Raw genomic sequence first — 22,089 nt, 5'->3', positions numbered from 1 at the left:
CTGAGACTCCAGAACCTCCTGAGACTCCGGAACCTACTCCGGAAGCAGTTTCTAATCCCACTATTACTGCTCCTCCTCCTCCAAAAACTCGTACATCTACTCGTAATACCTCTACTTCTTTAAATAATATTGAAGATGGTAAGGTTGAGTCTGATTCTGATATTCAATCTGACGTTCAATCTATCAAAAGTATTCCTGTCAATACTGTCATTCACAATTCTAAGAATCAGTGGAGAAAAGAAACCAAGCTCTACTATCCTAGAGCTACTGCTCCTGATCTTCTTCTAGAAGAATCTTCAAACTTCAAAAGCTTCAGTGCCAACAATGTCTATGAATGGAACGTTGATGGTGAAAATGAGTATGGTATCACCAAAATCCTCCAAAATATGACTATGGTAGCCACTGCCTATGTTACCGCCAACAATTGTCCTGAATCTCTTATCGTTGAAGTCTTGGTTGCTGGTTTCTGTGGCCAGCTCAAAGGTTGGTGGGATAATTATCTCACTCAAGACGAGAAGGATCAGATCTTGACTGCTGTCAAGACTGATGAAGAAGGTAATCCTATCATGGAAGATGGAAAATTCATCTCTGATGCCGTCAACTCCTTAATCTTCACCATAGCCCAACATTTTGTTGGAGATCCTTCCCTCATCAAGGACAGATCTGGTGATCTTTTGTCCAATCTTAAGTGCAAATCTTTGGGTGATTTCAGGTGGTATAAAGATACCTTCCTAACCAGAGTTTACACCCGTGAAGACAGCCAACAAGCCTTCTGGAAAGAGAAATTCCTGGCTGGTCTTCCTAAATCTTTTGGCGACAAAGTTCGTGAGAAACTTAGAAGCCAAAATCCGGGGGGAGAAATCCCATATCACACCCTTAGTTATGGACAGCTCATAGCTATCATTCAAAGAGTTGCTCTCAAAATCTGTCAGGATGACAAAATCCAACAGCAACTCACTAAGGAGAAGTCTCAAAATCGCAGGGATTTGGGTACTTTCTGCGAACAATTTGGAATTCAAGGTTGTCCCAAGAAACCTAAACCCAGAAAGCAAGATCCTCCTCCCAAACAACAATGGAGAAAAAGATCTAGCAGGAATGATCATAGGAAACCCAAGCCTAGATCAAAACCCCAATCTTCGCAAATTCCAAAGAATCCTCCTGAGACTAGACCCTCTCAAGGAAAAGATGTTACCTGCTACAACTGCGGCAAGCCGGGCCATATTAGCAGGTATTGCAGACTCAAAAAGAGAATCTCTGAGCTTCATCTTGAACCTGAAATTGAAGACAAGATCAACAATCTTCTCATTCAAACTTCTGATGAAGAAGAATCTAATCCTTCGGATTCTGAGGTCTCTGAAGACCTAAATCAAATTCAGAATGATGATTCTCAATCATCATCTTCCGTCAATACCTTGTCTATCAACACTTTGACCAATGAACAAGATCTTCTCTTCAGAGCTATTAATTCTATCCCTGATCCTGAGGAAAAGAAAATCTATTTGGAACGCCTCAGATCTACTCTTGAAGATAGGCCTCCCAAAAGTCCTATAACCACCAATAAATTCAATCTTAGAGATACTTTCAAGCGTCTTGAGAAATCTACGGTCAAGCCCGTTACTATTCAAGACCTTCAATCTGAAGTCAATTCCCTCAAGACTGAGGTCAAAAGTCTCAAGCAAATCCAAAAAAGTCAGCAACTTATTTTGGAAAAACTGACTAAAAATTATGAAGAAGATGATTCTTCTATACCTGATTCCAATCCTGCTCCTAACGACAATTGCGAAGACTTTCTGGAGAATATTAACCAGGTCACCATTCAGAAATTCTTTATCCATGTTAAAATCCTCATTGGAGATTTTGTTCTCGAAATCCCTGCCCTCTTTGACACAGGGGCAGATTCCAGTTGTATCTCGGAGGGACTCATTCCCACCAGATATTTTGAGAAAACAACTGAGAAGCTCAGCGCTGCTGAAGGATCTAGACTAAAGATCAAGTATAAAATCCCCTCAGCTATCATCAAAAATGGTAGTCTTGAAATCGAAACTCCATTTCTGTTAGTCAGAAATTTGAGTCAAAAAATCATTATAGGGACCCCTTTCATTAAGAAACTCTTCCCCTATAATACTGACGAAAACGGCATCACTGTTCAGCATCTTGGACAACCTATCTTGTTCAAATTCTCTGAACCTCCCATAGATAAGACTTTGAACGTCATATCCTACAAGGAGAAGCAGATCAACTTCCTCAAGGAAGAAATCTCTTACAGAACCATTGAGGAACAATTGCAACAACCTTCTGTTAAATCAAGGATTGAGGATATTTTGGAAAATATTCAATCCAGCATCTGTTCTGATCTACCCAACGCTTTTTGGGAAAGGAAGAGCCATATGGTGGAACTTCCTTATGAAAAAGAATTTTCAGACAAACAGATCCCAACCAAGGCTAGACCTATTCAAATCAATGAAGAACTTCTTCATTTCTGCCAAAAGGAAATCAATGATCTCCTTGAAAAGAAACTTATTCGCAGGAGTAAGAGCCCTTGGTCCTGTGCAGCCTTCTATGTCAACAAACAAGCTGAGATAGAACGAGGAACCCCTAGGCTGGTTATTAACTACAAACCTCTCAATCAAGCCCTTTGTTGGATTAGATATCCTATCCCCAACAAGAAAGATCTTTTAGCCAGACTGCATGATGCTAAGGTCTTTTCAAAATTCGACATGAAATCTGGATTTTGGCAAATCCAATTGCAAGAGAAGGATAGGTATAAAACTGCTTTTACTGTTCCTTTTGGGCAGTATGAGTGGAACGTTATGCCTTTTGGGCTAAAGAACGCCCCTTCTGAATTCCAAAGGATTATGAACGAAATCTTCAATCCTTATTCCAAATTCACTATTGTCTACATTGACGATGTTCTAATCTTTTCCCAAACTCTTGATCAACATTTCAAACATCTCAATACGTTCATCTCTGTAATCAAAAGGAATGGCTTGGCTGTTTCCAAGACAAAAGTCAGTTTGTTCCAAACCAAAATCCGATTCCTTGGTCACAATATCCACCGAGGAACCATCATTCCGATCAATAGAGCCATCGAGTTCACTGATAAATTCCCTGATCAAATCATTGACAAAACCCAATTACAGAGATTCTTGGGTTGTCTCAATTATGTTGCGGATTTCTGTCCTCAACTCAGTACCATAATCAAACCCCTTCATGATAGACTCAAGAAGGATCCTCCACCTTGGTCCGATATTCATACCAATGTGGTCAAACAAATCAAACTTCGTGTCAAGAATCTCCCTTGTCTTTATCTCCCTAATCCTCAAGCTTTCAAAATTATTGAAACTGATGCCTCTGATATTGGTTTTGGTGGCATTTTGAAACAAAGGGTTTCTGACAAGGAACAAATTATTGCTTTTACTTCAAAACATTGGAACCCTGCTCAGCAGAATTATTCTACTGTCAAAAAAGAAGTTTTAGCAATCGTTTTGTCTATTTCAAAATTTCAATCTGATTTGATCAATCAAAAATTCTTGGTCCGGGTGGACTGCAAATCTGCCAAAGAGATTTTACAAAAAGATGTCAAAAACTTAGCTTCAAAACATATCTTCGCCAGATGGCAAGCTATTTTAAGTGTTTTTGACTTTGAAATTGAATATATAAAAGGATCTTCAAATTCTCTCCCTGATTTCCTCACTCGTGAATATTTGCAGGGCAGATCATAAGATGGCCTCCAAAGGCTCTTCCTCATCCAGAGGAAGAGGCAGAGGTTCTCACAAGAACAAAGGTATTACAATTTCTGACTTAATCCTCTCTGGGCCCACTGCCCATCAATCTGGACCCACTGTCCAAAAACAAAAATCTGAGCCCACTGCTCAGAATCAATCTCCCCAACCAAAACAAACCAAAGCAGATTATGCTTTATCAATTCCAACTCTCCTTGCCCTCAAACAAGCAGGCCTGGATAATGTTCCTCAGGGACTCATCAATTTACCCAAAAAATCCTGGGCTAGCATGACAGAAGAAGATGATGACCTTCAATCTCTCCAAGCCATCATTGATAAAACCAAAACCTTAGCAACTCATTGCGGGAAAAAACCCGTTGTTGCTCAACCCAGTCAACCCAACCAAAATACCGGTTATCTAGCCAAAATAAACTCCAAATTCCAAACTTTTATTGAACCAGAATGGTGGGATAGCTCTGGAGGAGTCGACCTTGCCAACAAAATTGGCATTAAACTCTTCCCAAATCACCTTGATCCCATTCACCCAAACAAATCCCAAATTTTCTATGAGTTTATCCTTATAGATACAAACAGTGTAGAAATCAAACACTTTAGGGATAAATCTGATAACTCCCTTATCACTCATTCTACACTCCAAATTCTCCGTGTCCTTCGTCCCACTGACTTTGGACCTAATCCAAATGGTTACAAAAAATTCTCTCAGAACTTTGACCCTGTAGGTTTCAACTATTGGCACTATATGAAAGCTTGGGAGAATACAATCCTTGGTCTACAAAATCAGAATTTCAAACACTCTTGGCTCATTTATTTTAAATGGTCCAACAAATATTCTTTTCCAAATTGGTTTCACTCTTGGTGGGATTTCTTTGAACCTACTACGGAAATCTTTCCCTCTGAAGTTCTTGAGGGTTACAATCATTTTTTAAAGCATTGGAATAAAGATTTAAACAATTATCCTGATTGTTTGAATTTTTACACAATCTTTTCCCTTTCTTGGGTATTTGCCTGGCGTTATGGTCTCAAGACAAAAGCCCAACCAATTCTCCACAAACAACCCTTAATCAAATGGTGGAAGGTCTTTGATGCTTCCAAAGCTCATAAGGAGAATGTCAATCAGTGGTTTAAGTCTAACCAAAAGTGCCTTAAGCATGTCAATCCGCAATCTAGTCTCTTGCTCAATCAAAAGGCCCACATCACAGCGGCCCTCGCAGGAGCTTCAACAGAAGAAGACTTGCTGAAGAATCTCCAAACAGCTCTGCAATTATTGAAAGAAAAAAGAGCCAAAGGAGCAGGCCTCATCCTCAAAGGCCCCTCAGCAGAAAACTTCCTCACAATCTTCTTTCGGGTCAGATCTTGTCCCGGAAACACTGGAATCAAGTGAAGATGACCTCTGCTAAAAGCTTTGTCGTCTTTTATCATTATGTTTTGTAATAATTCAATCTCAATTATTGTATTCCACTGTAGCAACAGTAGAACTTTTTACTGTAGCAAATAGTGCCCGTCAAATAGTACCGTCTACCGGAACTATTCAACCGGAACTATTCAAACAGTGACCAAATTTTTCTTTAAATAGGCATCTTCTGAGCTTTGTTAATGAGAGTTTGGCATAGCCTAGATAGAGAGTTATAGAGAGAGAAAACACTGAGAGTCCTTCTGTAAGTTCTCTTTCAGTTTTCCTTTCTTTAATCTTTTCCAGTTTTTCAGTTTTTAAATTTCAGTTTTTGTAACCTATGTTTATATTATATATTTCCTCCAGTTTTATTATTCTGTTTATGGAAGGCTGAGCCTCCTGTTTTAATTCCTGTCTTTTAATTTCTGCAATTTAAATTTCTGCTAGAAGCCCCTCCGTGGTGGCGTCCTACTTCTCTTCTTAATCCTCATCTCATCCCCCTCCTTCTTGCTTCCGACCCCCTCTTGGTATCAGAATCAGATGATGATGACTTCTTGACCTCTTCTCATCCCCCTCCTTCTGCTTCCGACCCCCTCTTGGTATCAGAGCCTGATGGGGAAGTAGGAACATGCTAAATATGTTAGATATAAGTTATTTCTCTGTTCTGTTCTTATATAATTAAGCACTATGGTCGGGATCTGGACTGGTAGTACACTTTGAACTAAACTAAAATGAAAGCTCTTTTGAAAACCTTCTAGGATTATTACTATTCAGACTTATGATCATCTCTGCAGCGGAGGCGTTGAAGGCAGTAAGTCCCTGTGTGGCAGTAAGTCTATATTGGCCATACTACAGACATGTTATTAAGTTCTGAATATTTTTAATGTCCTTGTTTAGTTTCTTTTTGTGGTGGCTTAAGTCTGATCCAGATCTATACTGCTCAACTATTAAGAACAATACAGAACATAACTTATATTTCTAATTTATTTATCTGTTTCTATAGAACCAGGTGATGGCGATGATACTTACGGGTGAGGAAGATCTATCTTTCTTGATGCTTCGCTCTTTCTCTTCTAAGCTTTCTTTCAGATCTTCCCAACCCTCTTCTTCTTCTATCGATTATGCTCATCAATCCAATCAATTATCCAAATCTGTCTTCAAAGAAGAAATTCATTTTGAAGATATCAATCAAGATCTTGACAACTGGGAAATTCCAAAAATTTCTCATGCTGAGATCTACAAACCAAACGGATCCTTTTTCAAACGATCAGATTTCATTATCAAAACCGTTGAGCAAACCTACAAGCTCAGATCTGATGATGAAGAAATCCATCTGCTTTCCGAGAAAAGCATCAAAGAACATATCAGCAAGAACTTCAACTATCTTCATATAGGTAGTGTTCAAGTTGGTCTTAAACCCCTAACCAGGAAATCTCTTGACATCGCTGTACTCCTTTGTCTTAGGGATGTTAGACATAATCAATTCCATGACTCCCTCTTAGGAACGGTTGAAACCAGCCTGAGTAATGGACCAATCTTTTTCAATTGCTTCCCAGATCTAACTGTTAGTCTGGAAGATAAAAACATCCTTGATGTCCTCTTCCTAAATATCAAGCTTCACGGCCTTGATATGAAAGAAGATTCCATTCCAATCTCTTTGATCTACAGGGTTCAATACAAGGTAATGAACTCTATCAAATCTTATTTCTTGCGAACCAATTGTGAGAAATCTGGAGAAACTACCCTATTCCTCACAGATTATGATAAGGCCAATGTTATTGTGCCCAAAACCATCCAATGGAGTGATATCACCCTTCCAGAAAAATGGTCTTTGGAAAAGGCTACTCCAGCCCAACCTGATGAAACTCCTGAGTTTCGTGAAATCATCCAACACCAATCTGGCCAAGTAGATCTCATCTTTGATAGGAGAAATTCCTTCTCTATCCCTAGATCTATTAGGACGTCCTCAAATGATTTCCAATCCGCCATGTCTAGAAGATCTTTTTCTATGACTAGAAGGAACCAGCCTGAGTCTAGTACTCGACCTTCCCTCTCTCATGACGGATCTACTATCCATTTAGCTGGATATGTCAATACCACTCCTGTCAAGACTACCTATGACAAGGGTGATGAAGATCATCAATCCACCTTATCTCCAACGTATTCTTCTCTAGAAACCCCTGGAGAAACTTCTGATTTCATTGGAGCAATCACTACTGAATTCGTCATCGACAAAGGAAGTATCAAGGCAGATTTCTACTCTGACCGATGGACTCAGCAAAGAAAATGGTTCTTTGCAAAGTATCAGGGTGAAAAGAGAAAGAAGATCCAAGAAAAATTCTATGGGTTCCTTGAGAAAACCCAGCAAAACATCTTCTTTTTTGAATGGTTTCAAGATTATGCCAACAAGAATTGGAAATCTTACCCCTTCCAAATTGACATGATTAAATGGCAGCATAAGGATGGAAAAGAAACCCTTTCTAACCTGCCACCTAAAACTCCTTTCCTTCTTAAAGGAGCTCAATCTACACCTGTCCTAGCTTCTCCCTTCAAGACTAGGAAAGAAGAAGGTGATGTCACTGGTAAAGACATCAAAGACCTCATGGAACAATCCAATTATACCAATAAGTATCTTCAAATTCTTGGAGAATCCCAAGTGCAGGATTCCTCTTCCAGGAAAGGAAAAGAAAAGGTCAAGATTGAACCTTCCTCTTCTAATCTTGATATCCCTAAAGGATGTCAACTTGAAAAACCTCTTTTCAAACCTTTTCAAATCAGTAGCCGTTCCAGACACTCGGCTCAAACTCTTCGAGCAAAAAAGGAATCTGACAATGAGCTCCTCCAAAAGGTGGTAGAGCAACTTCAGCTTCTCAAACAAGTTATTCCTGAGACTCCGGAACCTCCTGAGACTCCGGAACCTACTCCGGAAGCAGTTTCTAATCCCACTATTATTGCTCCTCCTCCTCCAAAAACTCGTACTTCTACTCGTAATACCTCTACTTCTTTAAATAATATTGAAGATGGTAAGGTTGAGTCTGATTCTGATATTCAATCTATGAAGTCTGACGTTCAATCTATCAAGAGTATTCCGGTCAATACTGTCATTCACAATTCTAAGAATCAGTGGAGAAAAGAAACCAAGCTCTACTATCCTAGAGCTACTGCTCCTGATCTTCTTTTAGAAGAATCTTCAAACTTCAAAAGCTTCAGTGCCAACAATGTCTATGAATGGAATATTGATGGTGAAAACGAGTATGGCATCACCAAAATCCTCCAAAATATGACTATGGTAGCCACTGCCTATGTTACCGCCAACAATTGTCCTGAATCTCTTATCGTTGAAGTCTTGGTTGCTGGTTTCTGTGGCCAGCTCAAAGGTTGGTGGGATAATTATCTCACTCAAGACGAGAAGGATCAGATCTTGACCGCTGTCAAGACTGATGAAGAAGGTAATCCTATCATGGAAGATGGCAAATTCATCTCTGATGCTGTCAACTCCTTAATCTTTACCATAGCCCAACATTTTGTTGGAGATCCTTCCCTCATCAAGGATAGATCTGGTGATCTTTTGTCCAATCTGAAGTGCAAATCTTTGGGTGATTTCAGATGGTATAAGGATACCTTCCTGACCAGGGTTTACACCCGTGAAGACAGCCAACAAGCCTTCTGGAAAGAGAAATTCCTGGCCGGTCTTCCTAAATCTTTTGGCGACAAAGTTCGTGAGAAACTTAGAAGCCAAAATCCAGGGGGAGAAATCCCATATCACACCCTTAGTTATGGACAGCTCATAGCTATCATTCAAAGAGTTGCTCTCAAAATCTGTCAGGATGACAAAATCCAACAGCAACTCACTAAGGAGAAGTCTCAGAATCGCAGGGATTTGGGTACTTTCTGCGAACAATTCGGAATTCAAGGTTGTCCCAAGAAACCTAAACCCAGAAAGCAAGATCCTCCTCCCAAACAACAATGGAGAAAGAGATCTAGCAGGAATGATCATAGGAAACCCAAGCCTAGATCAAAACCCCAATCTTCGCAAATTCCAAAGAACCCTCCTGAGACTAGACCCTCTCAAGGAAAAGATGTTACCTGCTACAACTGCGGCAAGCCGGGCCATATTAGCAGGTATTGCAGACTCAAAAGGAGAATCTCTGAGCTTCATCTTGAACCTGAGATCGAGGACAAGATCAACAATCTCCTCATTCAAACTTCTGATGAAGAAGAATCTAATCCTTCGGATTCTGAGGTCTCTGAAGACCTAAATCAAATTCAGAATGATGTTTCTCAATCATCATCTTCCGTCAATACCTTGTCCATCAACACTTTGACCAATGAACAAGATCTTCTCTTCAGGGCCATTAATTCTATCCCTGATCCTGAGGAAAAGAAAATCTATTTGGAACGCCTCAGGTCTACTCTTGAAGATAGGCCTCCCAAAAGTCCTATAACCACCAATAAATTCAATCTTAGAGATACTTTCAAGCGTCTTGAGAAATCTACGGTCAAACCCGTCACTATTCAAGACCTTCAATCTGAAGTCAATTCCCTCAAGACTGAGGTTAAAAGTCTCAAACAAATCCAAAATAGTCAGCAGCTTATCTTAGAAAAACTGACTAGAAATTATGAGGAAGATGATTCTTCTGTACCTGATTCCAATCCTGCTCCTAACAACAATTGCGAAGAGTTTCTGGAGAATATTAACCAGGTCACCATTCAGAAATTCTTCATCCATGTCAAAATCCTCATAGGAGATTTTATTCTCGAAATCCCTGCCCTCTTTGACACAGGGGCAGATTCCAGTTGTATCTCGGAGGGACTCATTCCCACCAGATATTTTGAGAAAACTACTGAGAAGCTCAGCGCTGCTGAAGGATCTAGACTAAAGATCAAGTATAAAATCCCCTCAGCTATCATAAAAAATGATAGTCTTGAAATCGAAACTCCATTTCTGTTAGTCAGAAATTTGAGTCAAAAAATCATTATAGGGACCCCTTTCATTAAGAAGCTCTTCCCCTATAATACTGACGAAAACGGCATCACTGTTCAGCATCTTGGACAGCCTATCTTGTTCAAATTCTCTGAACCTCCCATAGATAAGACTTTGAACGTCATATCCTACAAGGAGAAGCAGATCAACTTCCTCAGGGAAGAAATCTCTTACAGAACCATTGAGGATCAATTGCAACAACCTTCTGTTAAATCAAGGATTGAGAATATTTTGGAAAATATTCAATCCAGCATCTGTTCTGATCTACCTAACGCTTTTTGGGAAAGAAGGAGCCATATGGTGGAACTTCCTTATGAAAAAGATTTTTCAGACAAACAGATTCCAACCAAGGCTAGGCCTATTCAAATGAATGAAGAACTTCTTCATTTCTGCCAAAAGGAAATCAATGATCTCCTTGAAAAGAAACTTATTCGCAGGAGTAAGAGCCCTTGGTCCTGTGCAGCCTTCTATGTCAACAAACAAGCTGAGATAGAACGGGGAACCCCTAGGCTGGTTATTAACTACAAACCTCTCAATCAAGCCCTTTGTTGGATTAGATATCCTATCCCCAACAAGAAAGATCTCTTAGCCAGACTGCATGATGCTAAGGTCTTTTCAAAATTCGACATGAAATCTGGATTCTGGCAAATCCAATTGCAAGAGAAGGATAGGTATAAAACTGCTTTTACTGTTCCTTTTGGGCAGTATGAGTGGAACGTTATGCCTTTTGGGCTAAAGAACGCCCCATCTGAATTCCAAAGGATTATGAACGAAATCTTCAATCCTTATTCCAAATTCACTATTGTCTACATTGACGATGTCCTAATCTTTTCCCAAACTTTAGATCAACATTTCAAACATCTCAATACGTTCATCTCTGTAATCAAAAGGAATGGCTTGGCTGTATCCAAGACAAAGGTCAGTTTGTTCCAAACCAAAATCAGATTTCTTGGTCACAACATCCACCAAGGAACCATCATTCGTATCAATAGAGCCATCGAGTTCACGGATAAATTCCCTGATCAAATCATTGACAAAACCCAACTACAAAGATTCCTGGGTTGTCTCAATTATGTTGCGGACTTCTGTCCTCAACTCAGTACCATAATCAAACCCCTTCATGATAGACTCAAGAAGGATCCTCCACCTTGGTCCGATATTCATACCAATGTGGTCAAACAAATCAAACTTCGTGTCAAGAATCTCCCTTGTCTTTATCTCCCTAATCCTCAAGCTTTCAAAATTATTGAAACTGATGCCTCTGATATTGGCTTTGGTGGTATTTTGAAACAAAAGGTTTTTGACAAGGAACAAATTATTGCTTTTACTTCAAAACATTGGAATCCTGCTCAACAGAATTATTCTACTGTCAAAAAAGAAGTTTTAGCAATCGTTTTATCTATTTCAAAATTTCAATCTGATTTGATTAATCAAAAATTCTTAGTCCGTGTAGACTGCAAATCTGCGAAAGAAATCTTACAAAAAGATGTCAAAAACCTAGCTTCAAAACATATCTTTGCCAGATGGCAAGCTATTTTAAGCGTTTTTGACTTCGATATTGAATACATAAAAGGATCTAACAATTCTCTCCCTGATTTCCTCACTCGTGAATATTTGCAGGGAAGATCATAAGATGTCCTCCAGAGGAGGATCCTCCTCCTCCCGAGGAAGAGGAAAAAACAAAGAAAAGAGCAAAGGTATTATCATCTCTGACTCTTTAATCTTATCTGGGCCCACTGCCCATCAATCTGGACCCACTGTCCAAAAATCTGAGCCCACTGCTCAAAACCAATCTTCACAACCAAAACAAACCAAAGCTGATTATGCTTTATCAATTCCAACTCTCCTTGCCTTCAAACAAGCAGGCCTGGATAATGTTCCTCAGGGACTCATCAATTTACCAAATAAATCTTGGGCCAGCATCGCTGATAAAGATGATGACCTAGATCTCCAATCCCTCCAATCTTTTATTGAAAGAACAAAAAGCTTAGCAACTCATGATGGAAAGAAACCAGTTGTTGTTGCCCAATCTAGCCCAGTTACCCAATCTAACCCAAAATCGGAATATTTGACCAAAACTATCTCCAAATTCCAAACCTTGATTGAACCAGAATGGTGGGACCATTCAGGAGGGAACCTCGCCAATAAAATTGGTACTAAACTTTTCCCTGGTTATCTTGATCCAATCCACCCAAACAAAACCCAGAGATTCTATGAGTTTATCTTGGTTGATACAAACAGTGTGGATATTAAGCATTTTAGGGATAAAAATGACAACTCCCTAATTACCCACTCCACACTCCAAATTCTCCGTGTCCTTCGTCCCACTGACTTTGGACCCAATCCAAACACCTACAGAAAATTTTCCCAGAATTTTGACCCTATAGGTTTTAATCATCAAAGCTTGGGAATTTACAATCCTTGGCCTGCAAAACCAAAATTTCAAGCATTCTTGGCTCATTTACTTCAAATGGACCAACAAATATTCCTTTCCAATTTGGTTCCATTCTTGGTGGAGCTTCTTTGATCCAACTACTGAAATCTTTCCCCCTGAAGTTCTGGAGGGATACAATCTTTTCCTGAAACATTGGGACAAAGTGTTTAACAATTATCCTGATTGTTTAAACTTTTATACAATCTTTTCCCTTTCTTGGGTATTCTCTTGGAGGTACGGTCTTAAAGCCAAACCCCAACCAATTCTCAACAAACATGCCCTTATCAAGTGGTGGAAGGCTTTTGATGCTTCCAAAGCTCACAAGGATAAAGTAATTCAATGGTTCAAAAACAACCAGAAATATCTCAAGCATGCAAGTCCGCAAACCAGCCTCTTGCTAAATCAAAAGGCCCACATCACAGCGGCCCTTGCAGGAGCTTCAACAGAAGAAGACTTGCTAAGAAATCTTCAATCTGCTCTTCAATTATTGAAGGAACCAATTAAGCAAGGCTCATCTTCAAAGGCCCCTCAACACAAAGTCTCCGAGCCATCCTCTCTTGGGTCGTCAGATTTTGTCCAAACCACAGAATCAGATGATGATGACTTCTGCTAAGTTAAAGAGCAGATTGAAGAGCAGATTGAAGAGCAGATTGAAGATTTCTTAGCAAGTCTTCTTCTGTTGAAGGATTGTAAATTCCCAAGCTTTGATGTAATCCCAATAATTAAAACCTATAGGGTCAAAATTCTGGGAAAATTTTCTGTAGGTGTTTGGATTGGGTCCAAAGTCAGTGGGACGAAGGACACGGAGAATTTGGAGTGTGGAGTGGGTAATTAGGGAGTTGTCATTTTTATCCCTAAAATGCTTAATATCCACACTGTTTGTATCAACCAAGATAAACTCATAGAATCTCTGGGTTTTGTTTGGGTGGATTGGATCAAGATAACCAGGGAAAAGTTTAGTACCAATTTTATTGGCGAGGTTCCCTCCTGAATGGTCCCACCATTCTGGTTCAATCAAGGTTTGGAATTTGGAGATAGTTTTGGTCAAATATTCCGATTTTGGGTTAGATTGGGTAACTGGGCTAGATTGGGCAACAACAACTGGTTTCTTTCCATCATGAGTTGCTAAGCTTTTTGTTCTTTCAATAAAAGATTGGAGGGATTGGAGATCTAGGTCATCATCTTTATCAGCGATGCTGGCCCAAGATTTATTTGGTAAATTGATGAGTCCCTGAGGAACATTATCCAGGCCTGCTTGTTTGAAGGCAAGGAGAGTTGGAATTGATAAAGCATAATCAGCTTTGGTTTGTTTTGGTTGTGAAGATTGGTTTTGAGCAGTGGGCTCAGATTTTTGGACAGTGGGTCCAGATTGATGGGCAGTGGGCCCAGATAAGATTAAAGAGTCAGAGATGATAATACCTTTGCTCTTTTCTTTGTTTTTTCCTCTTCCTCGGGAGGAGGAGGATCCTCCTCTGGAGGACATCTTATGATCTTCCCTGCAAATATTCACGAGTGAGGAAATCAGGGAGAGAATTGTTAGATCCTTTTATGTATTCAATATCGAAGTCAAAAACGCTTAAAATAGCTTGCCATCTGGCAAAGATATGTTTTGAAGCTAGGTTTTTGACATCTTTTTGTAAGATTTCTTTCGCAGATTTGCAGTCTACACGGACTAAGAATTTTTGATTAATCAAATCAGATTGAAATTTTGAAATAGATAAAACGATTGCTAAAACTTCTTTTTTGACAGTAGAATAATTCTGTTGAGCAGGATTCCAATGTTTTGAAGTAAAAGCAATAATTTGTTCCTTGTCAAAAACCTTTTGTTTCAAAATACCACCAAAGCCAATATCAGAGGCATCAGTTTCAATAATTTTGAAAGCTTGAGGATTAGGGAGATAAAGACAAGGGAGATTCTTGACACGAAGTTTGATTTGTTTGACCACATTGGTATGAATATCGGACCAAGGTGGAGGATCCTTCTTGAGTCTATCATGAAGGGGTTTGATTATGGTACTGAGTTGAGGACAGAAGTCCGCAACATAATTGAGACAACCCAGGAATCTTTGTAGTTGGGTTTTGTCAATGATTTGATCAGGGAATTTATCCGTGAACTCGATGGCTCTATTGATACGAATGATGGTTCCTTGGTGGATGTTGTGACCAAGAAATCTGATTTTGGTTTGGAACAAACTGACCTTTGTCTTGGATACAGCCAAGCCATTCATTTTGATTACAGAGATGAACGTATTGAGATGTTTGAAATGTTGATCTAAAGTTTGGGAAAAGATTAGGACATCGTCAATGTAGACAATAGTGAATTTGGAATAAGGATTGAAGATTTCGTTCATAATCCTTTGGAATTCAGATGGGGCGTTCTTTAGCCCAAAAGGCATAACGTTCCACTCATACTGCCCAAAAGGAACAGTAAAAGAAGTTTTATACCTATCCTTCTCTTGCAATTGGATTTGCCAGAATCCAGATTTCATGTCGAATTTTGAAAAGACCTTAGCATCAAGCAGTCTGGCTAAGAGATCTTTCTTGTTGGGGATAGGATATCTAATCCAACAAAGGGCTTGATTGAGAGGTTTGTAGTTAATAACCAGCCTAGGGGTTCCCCGTTCTATCTCAGCTTGTTTGTTGACATAGAAGGCTGCACAGGACCAAGGGCTCTTACTCCTGCGAATAAGTTTCTTTTCAAGGAGATCATTGATTTCCTTTTGGCAGAAATGAAGAAGTTCTTCATTCATTTGAATAGGCCTAGCCTTGGTTGGAATCTGTTTGTCTGAAAAATCTTTTTCATAAGGAAGTTCCACCATATGGCTCCTTCTTTCCCAAAAAGCGTTAGGTAGATCAGAACAGATGCTGGATTGAATATTTTCCAAAATATTCTCAATCCTTGATTTAACAGAAGGTTGTTGCAATTGATCCTCAATGGTTCTGTAAGAGATTTCTTCCCTGAGGAAGTTGATCTGCTTCTCCTTGTAGGATATGACGTTCAAAGTCTTATCTATGGGAGGTTCAGAGAATTTGAACAAGATAGGCTGTCCAAGATGCTGAACAGTGATGCCGTTTTCGTCAGTATTATAGGGGAAGAGCTTCTTAATGAAAGGGGTCCCTATAATGATTTTTTGACTCAAATTTCTGACTAACAGAAATGGAGTTTCGATTTCAAGACTATCTTTTTTCATGATAGCTGAGGGGATTTTATACTTGATCTTTAGTCTAGATCCTTCAGCAGCGCTGAGCTTCTCAGTAGTTTTCTCAAAATATCTGGTGGGAATGAGTCCCTCCGAGATACAACTGGAATCTGCCCCTGTGTCAAAGAGGGCAGGGATTTCGAGAATAAAATCTCCTATGAGGATTTTGACATGGATGAAGAATTTCTGAATGGTGACCTGGTTAATATTCTCCAGAAAGTCTTCGCAATTGTTGTTAGGAGCAGGATTGGAATCAGGTACAGAAGAATCATCTTCCTCATAATTTCTAGTCAGTTTTTCTAAGATAAGCTGCTGACTATTTTGGATTTGTTTGAGACTTTTAACCTCAGTCTTGAGGGAATTGACTTCAGATTGAAGGTCTTGAATAGTGACGGGTTTGATCGTAGATTTCTCAAGACGCTTGAAAGTATCTCTAAGATTGAATTTATTGGTGGTTATAGGACTTTTGGGAGGCCTATCTTCAAGAGTAGACCTGAGGCGTTCCAAATAGATTTTCTTTTCCTCAGGATCAGGGATAGAATTAATGGCCCTGAAGAGAAGATCTTGTTCATTGGTCAAAGTGTTGATGGACAAGGTATTGACGGAAGATGATGATTGAGAATCATCATTCTGAATTTGATTTAGGTCTTAAGAGACCTCAGAATCCGAAGGATTAGATTCTTCTTCATCAGAAGTTTGAATGAGGAGATTGTTGATCTTGTCCTCGATCTCAGGTTCAAGATGAAGCTCAGAGATTCTCCTTTTGAGTCTGCAATACCTGCTAATATGGCCCGGCTTGCCGCAGTTGTAGCAGGTAACATCTTTTCCTTGAGAGGGTCTAGTCTCAGGAGGGTTCTTTGGAATTTGCGAAGATTGGGGTTTTGATTTAGGCTTGGGTTTCCTATGATCATTCCTGCTAGATCTCTTTCTCCATTGTTGTTTGGGAGGAGGATCTTGCTTTCTGGGTTTAGGTTTCTTGGGACAACCTTGAATTCTGAATTGTTCGCAGAAAGTACCCAAATCCCTGCGATTCTGAGACTTCTCCTTAGTGAGTTGCTGTTGGATTTTGTCATCCTGACAGATTTTGAGAGCAACTCTTTGAATGATAGCTATGAGCTGTCCTTAACTAAGGGTGTGATATGGGATTTCTCCCCCCGGATTTTGGCTTCTAAGTTTCTCACGAACTTTGTCGCCAAAAGATTTAGGAAGACCGGCCAGGAATTTCTCTTTCCAGAAGGCTTGTTGGCTGTCTTCACGGGTGTAAACCCTGGTCAGGAAGGTATCCTTATACCATCTGAAATCACCCAAAGATTTGCACTTCAGATTGGACAAAAGATCACCAGATCTGTCCTTGATGAGGGAAGGATCTCCAACAAAATGTTGGGCTATGGTAAAGATTAAGGAGTTGACAGCATCAGAGATGAATTTGCCATCTTCCATGATAGGATTACCTTCTTCATCAGTCTTGACAGCGGTCAAGATCTGATCCTTCTCGTCTTGAGTGAGATAATTATCCCACCAACCTTTGAGCTGGCCACAGAAACCAGCAACCAAGACTTCAACGATAAGAGATTCAGGACAATTGTTGGCGGTAACATAGGCAGTGGCTACCATAGTCATATTTTGGAGGATTTTGGTGATGCCATACTCGTTTTCACCATCAATATTCCATTCATAGACATTGTTGGCACTGAAGCTTTTGAAGTTTGAAGATTCTTCTAAAAGAAGATCAGGAGCAGTAGCTCTAGGATAGTAGAGCTTGGTTTCTTTTCTCCACTGATTCTTAGAATTGTGAATGACAGTATTGACCGGAATACTCTTGATAGATTGAACGTCAGACTTCATAGATTGAATATCAGAATCAGACTCAACCTTACCATCTTCAATATTATTTAAAGAAGTAGAGGTATTACGAGTAGAAGTACGAGTTTTTGGAGGAGGAGGAGCAATAATAGTGGGATTAGAAACTGCTTCCGGAGTAGGTTCCGGAGTCTCAGGAGGTTCCGGAGTCTCAGGAATAACTTGTTTGAGAAGCTGAAGTTGCTCTACCACCTTTTGGAGGAGCTCATTGTCAGATTCCTTTTTTGCTCGAAGAGTTTGAGCCGAGTGTCTGGAACGGCTACTGATTTGAAAAGGTTTGAAAAGAGGTTTTTCAAGTTGACATCCTTTAGGGATATCAAGATTAGAAGAGGAAGGTTCAATCTTGACCTTTTCTTTTCCTTTCCTGGAAGAGGAATCCTGCACTTGGGATTCTCCAAGAATTTGAAGATACTTATTGGTATAATTGGATTGTTCCATGAGGTCTTTGATGTCTTTACCAGTGACATCACCTTCTTCTTTCCTAGTCTTGAAGGGAGAAGCTAGGACAGGTGTAGATTGAGCTCCTTTAAGAAGGAAAGGAGTTTTAGGTGGCAGGTTAGAAAGGGTTTCTTTTCCATCCTTATGCTGCCATTTAATCATGTCAATTTGGAAGGGGTAAGATTTCCAATTCTTGTTGGCATAATCTTGAAACCATTCAAAAAAGAAGATGTTTTGCTGGGTTTTCTCAAGGAACCCATAGAATTTTTCTTGGATCTTCTTTCTCTTTTCACCCTGATACTTTGCAAAGAACCATTATCTTTGCTGAGTCCATCGGTCAGAGTAGAAATCTGCCTTGATACTTCCTTTGTCGATGACGAATTCAGTAGTGATTGCTCCAATGAAATCAGAAGTTTCTTCAGGGGTTTCTAGAGAAGAATACGTTGGAGATAAGGTGGATTGATGATCTTCATCACCCTTGTCATAGGTAGTCTTGACAGGAGTGGTATTGACATATCCAGCTAAATGGATAGTAGATCCGTCATGAGAGAGGGAAGGTCGAGTACTAGACTCAGGCTGGTTCCTTCTAGTCATAGAAAAAGATCTTCTAGACATGGCGGATTGGAAATCATTTGAGGACGTCCTAATAGATCTAGGGATAGAGAAGGAATTTCTCCTATCAAAGATGAGATCTACTTGGCCAGATTGGTGTTGGATGATTTCACGAAACTCAGGAGTTTCAGCAGGTTGGGCTGGAGTAGCCTTTTCCAAAGACCATTTTTCTGGAAGGGTGATATCACTCCATTGGATGGTTTTGGGCACAATAACATTGGCCTTATCATAATCTGTGAGGAAGAGGGTAGTTTCTCCAGATTTCTCACAATTGGTTCGCAAGAAATAAGATTTGATAGAGTTCATTACCTTGTATTGAACCCTGTAGATCAAAGAGATTGGAATGGAATCTTCTTTCATATCAAGGCCGTGAAGCTTGATATTTAGGAAGAGGACATCAAGGATGTTTTTATCTTCCAGACTAACAGTTAGATCTGGGAAGCAATTGAAAAAGATTGGTCCATTACTCAGGCTGGTTTCAACCGTTCCTAAGAGGGAGTCATGGAATTGATTATGTCTAACATCCCTAAGACAAAGGAGTACAGCGATGTCAAGAGATTTCCTGGTTAGGGGTTTAAGACCAACTTGAACACTACCTATATGAAGATAGTTGAAGTTCTTGCTGATATGTTCTTTGATGCTTTTCTCGGAAAGCAGATGGATTTCTTCATCATCAGATCTGAGCTTGTAGGTTTGCTCAACGGTTTTGATAATGAAATCTGATCGTTTGAAAAAGGATCCGTTTGGTTTGTAGATCTCAGCATGAGAAATTTTTGGAATTTCCCAGTTGTCAAGATCTTGATTGATATCTTCAAAATGAATTTCTTCTTTGAAGACAGATTTGGATAATTGATTGGATTGATGAGGATGATCGATAGAAGAAGAAGAGGGTTGGGAAGATCTGAAAGAAAGCTTAGAAGAGAAAGAGCGAAGCATCAAGAAAGATAGATCTTCCTCACCCGTAAGTATCATCGCCATCACCTGGTTCTATAGAAACAGATAAATAAATTAGAAATATAAGTTATGTTCTGTATTGTTCTTAATAGTTGAGCAGTATAGATCTGGATCAGACTTAAGCCACCACAAAAAGAAACTAAACAAGGACATTAAAAATATTCAGAACTTAATAACATGTCTGTAGTATGGCCAATATAGACTTACTGCCACACAGGGACTTACTGCCTTCAACGCCTCCGCTGCAGAGATGATCATAAGTCTGAATAGTAATAATCCTAGAAGGTTTTCAAAAGAGCTTTCATTTTAGTTTAGTTCAAAGTGTACTACCAGTCCAGATCCCGACCATAGTGCTTAATTATATAAGAACAGAACAGAGAAATAACTTATATCTAACATATTTAGCATGTTCCTACTTCCCCATCAGGCTCTGATACCAAGAGGGGGTCGGAAGCAAGAAGGAGGGGGATGAGATGAGGATTAAGAAGAAAAGTAGGACGCCACCTTTAGGTTTCTTGGGACAACCTTGAATTCCAAATTGTTCGCAGAAAGTACCCAAATCCCTGCGATTTTGAGACTTCTCCTTAGTGAGTTGCTGTTGGATTTTGTCATCCTGACAGATTTTGAGAGCAACTCTTTGAATGATAGCTATGAGCTGTCCATAACTAAGGGTGTGATATGGGATTTCTCCCCCCGGATTTTGGCTTCTAAGTTTCTCACGAACTTTGTCGCCAAAAGATTTAGGAAGACCAGCCAGGAATTTCTCTTTCCAGAAGGCTTGTTGGCTGTCTTCACGGGTGTAAACTCTGGTTAGGAAGGTATCTTTATACCTCCTGAAATCACCCAAAGATTTGCACTTAAGATTGGACAAAAGATCACCAGATCTGTCCTTGATGAGGGAAGGATCTCCAACAAAATGTTGGGCTATGGTGAAGATTAAGGAGTTGACGGCATCAGAGATGAATTTTCCATCTTCCATGATAGGATTACCTTCTTCATCAGTCTTGACAGCAGTCAAGATCTGATCCTTCTCGTCTTGAGTGAGATAATTATCCCACCAACCTTTGAGCTGGCCACAGAAACCAGCAACCAAGACTTCAACGATAAGAGATTCAGGACAATTGTTGGCGGTAACATAGGCAGTGGCTACCATAGTCATATTTTGGAGGATTTTGGTGATACCATACTCATTTTCACCATCAATGTTCCATTCATAGACATTGTTGGCACTGAAGCTTTTGAAGTTTGAAGATTCTTCTAGAAGAAGATCAGGAGCAGTAGCTCTAGGATAGTAGAGCTTGGTTTCTTTTCTCCACTGATTCTTAGAATTGTGAATGACAGTATTGACAGGAATACTTTTGATAGATTGAACGTCAGATTGAATATCAGAATCAGACTCAACCTTACCATCTTCAATATTATTTAAAGAAGTAGAGGTATTACGAGTAGATGTACGAGTTTTTGGAGGAGGAGGAGCAGTAATAGTGGGATTAGAAACTGCTTCCGGAGTAGGTTCCGGAGTCTCAGGAGGTTCTGGAGTCTCAGGAATAACTTGTTTGAGAAGCTGAAGTTGCTCTACCACCTTTTGGAGGAGCTCATTGTCAGATTCCTTTTTTGCTCGAAGAGTTTGAGCCGAGTGTCTGGAACGGCTACTGATTTGAAAAGGTTTGAAAAGAGGTTTTTCAAGTTGACATCCTTTAGGGATATCAAGATTGGAAGAGGAAGGTTCAATCTTGACCTTTTCTTTTCCTTTCCTGGAAGAGGAATCCTGCACTTGGGATTCTCCAAGGATTTGAAGATACTTATTGGAATAATTGGATTGTTCCATGAGATCTTTGATGTCTTTACCAGTGACATCACCTTCTTCTTTCCTAGTCTTGAAGGGAGAAGCTAGGACAGGTGTAGATTGAGCTCCTTTAAGAAGGAAAGGAGTTTTAGGTGGCAGGTTAGAAAGGGTTTCTTTTCCATCCTTATGCTGCCATTTAACCATGTCAATTTGGAAGGGGTAAGATTTCCAATTCTTGTTGGCATAATCTTGAAACCATTCAAAAAAGAAGATGTTTTGCTGGGTTTTCTCAAGGAACCCATAGAATTTTTCTTGGATCTTCTTTCTCTTTTCACCCTGATACTTTGCAAAGAACCATTTTCTTTGCTTAGTCCATCGGTCAGAGTAGAAATCTGCTTTGATACTTTCTTTGTTGATGACAAATTCAGTAGTGATAGCTCCAATGAAATCAGAAGTTTCTCCAGGGGTTTCTAGAGAAGAATACGTTGGAGATAAGTTGGATTGATGATCTTCATCACCCTTGTCATAGGTAGTCTTGACAGGAGTGGTATTGACATATCCAGCCAAATGGATAGTAGATCCGTCATGTGAGAGGGAAGGTCGAGCGCTAGACTCGGGCTGGTTCCTTCTAGTCATAGAAAAAGATCTTCTGGACATGGCAGATTGGAAATCATTTGAGGATGTCCTA

This window comes from Lotus japonicus, chromosome 2, assembly GCF_012489685.1.
Source record: "Lotus japonicus ecotype B-129 chromosome 2, LjGifu_v1.2".
Lineage (NCBI taxonomy): Eukaryota > Viridiplantae > Streptophyta > Magnoliopsida > Fabales > Fabaceae > Lotus > Lotus japonicus.
Note: the sequence above shows the minus strand (reverse complement) of the source record.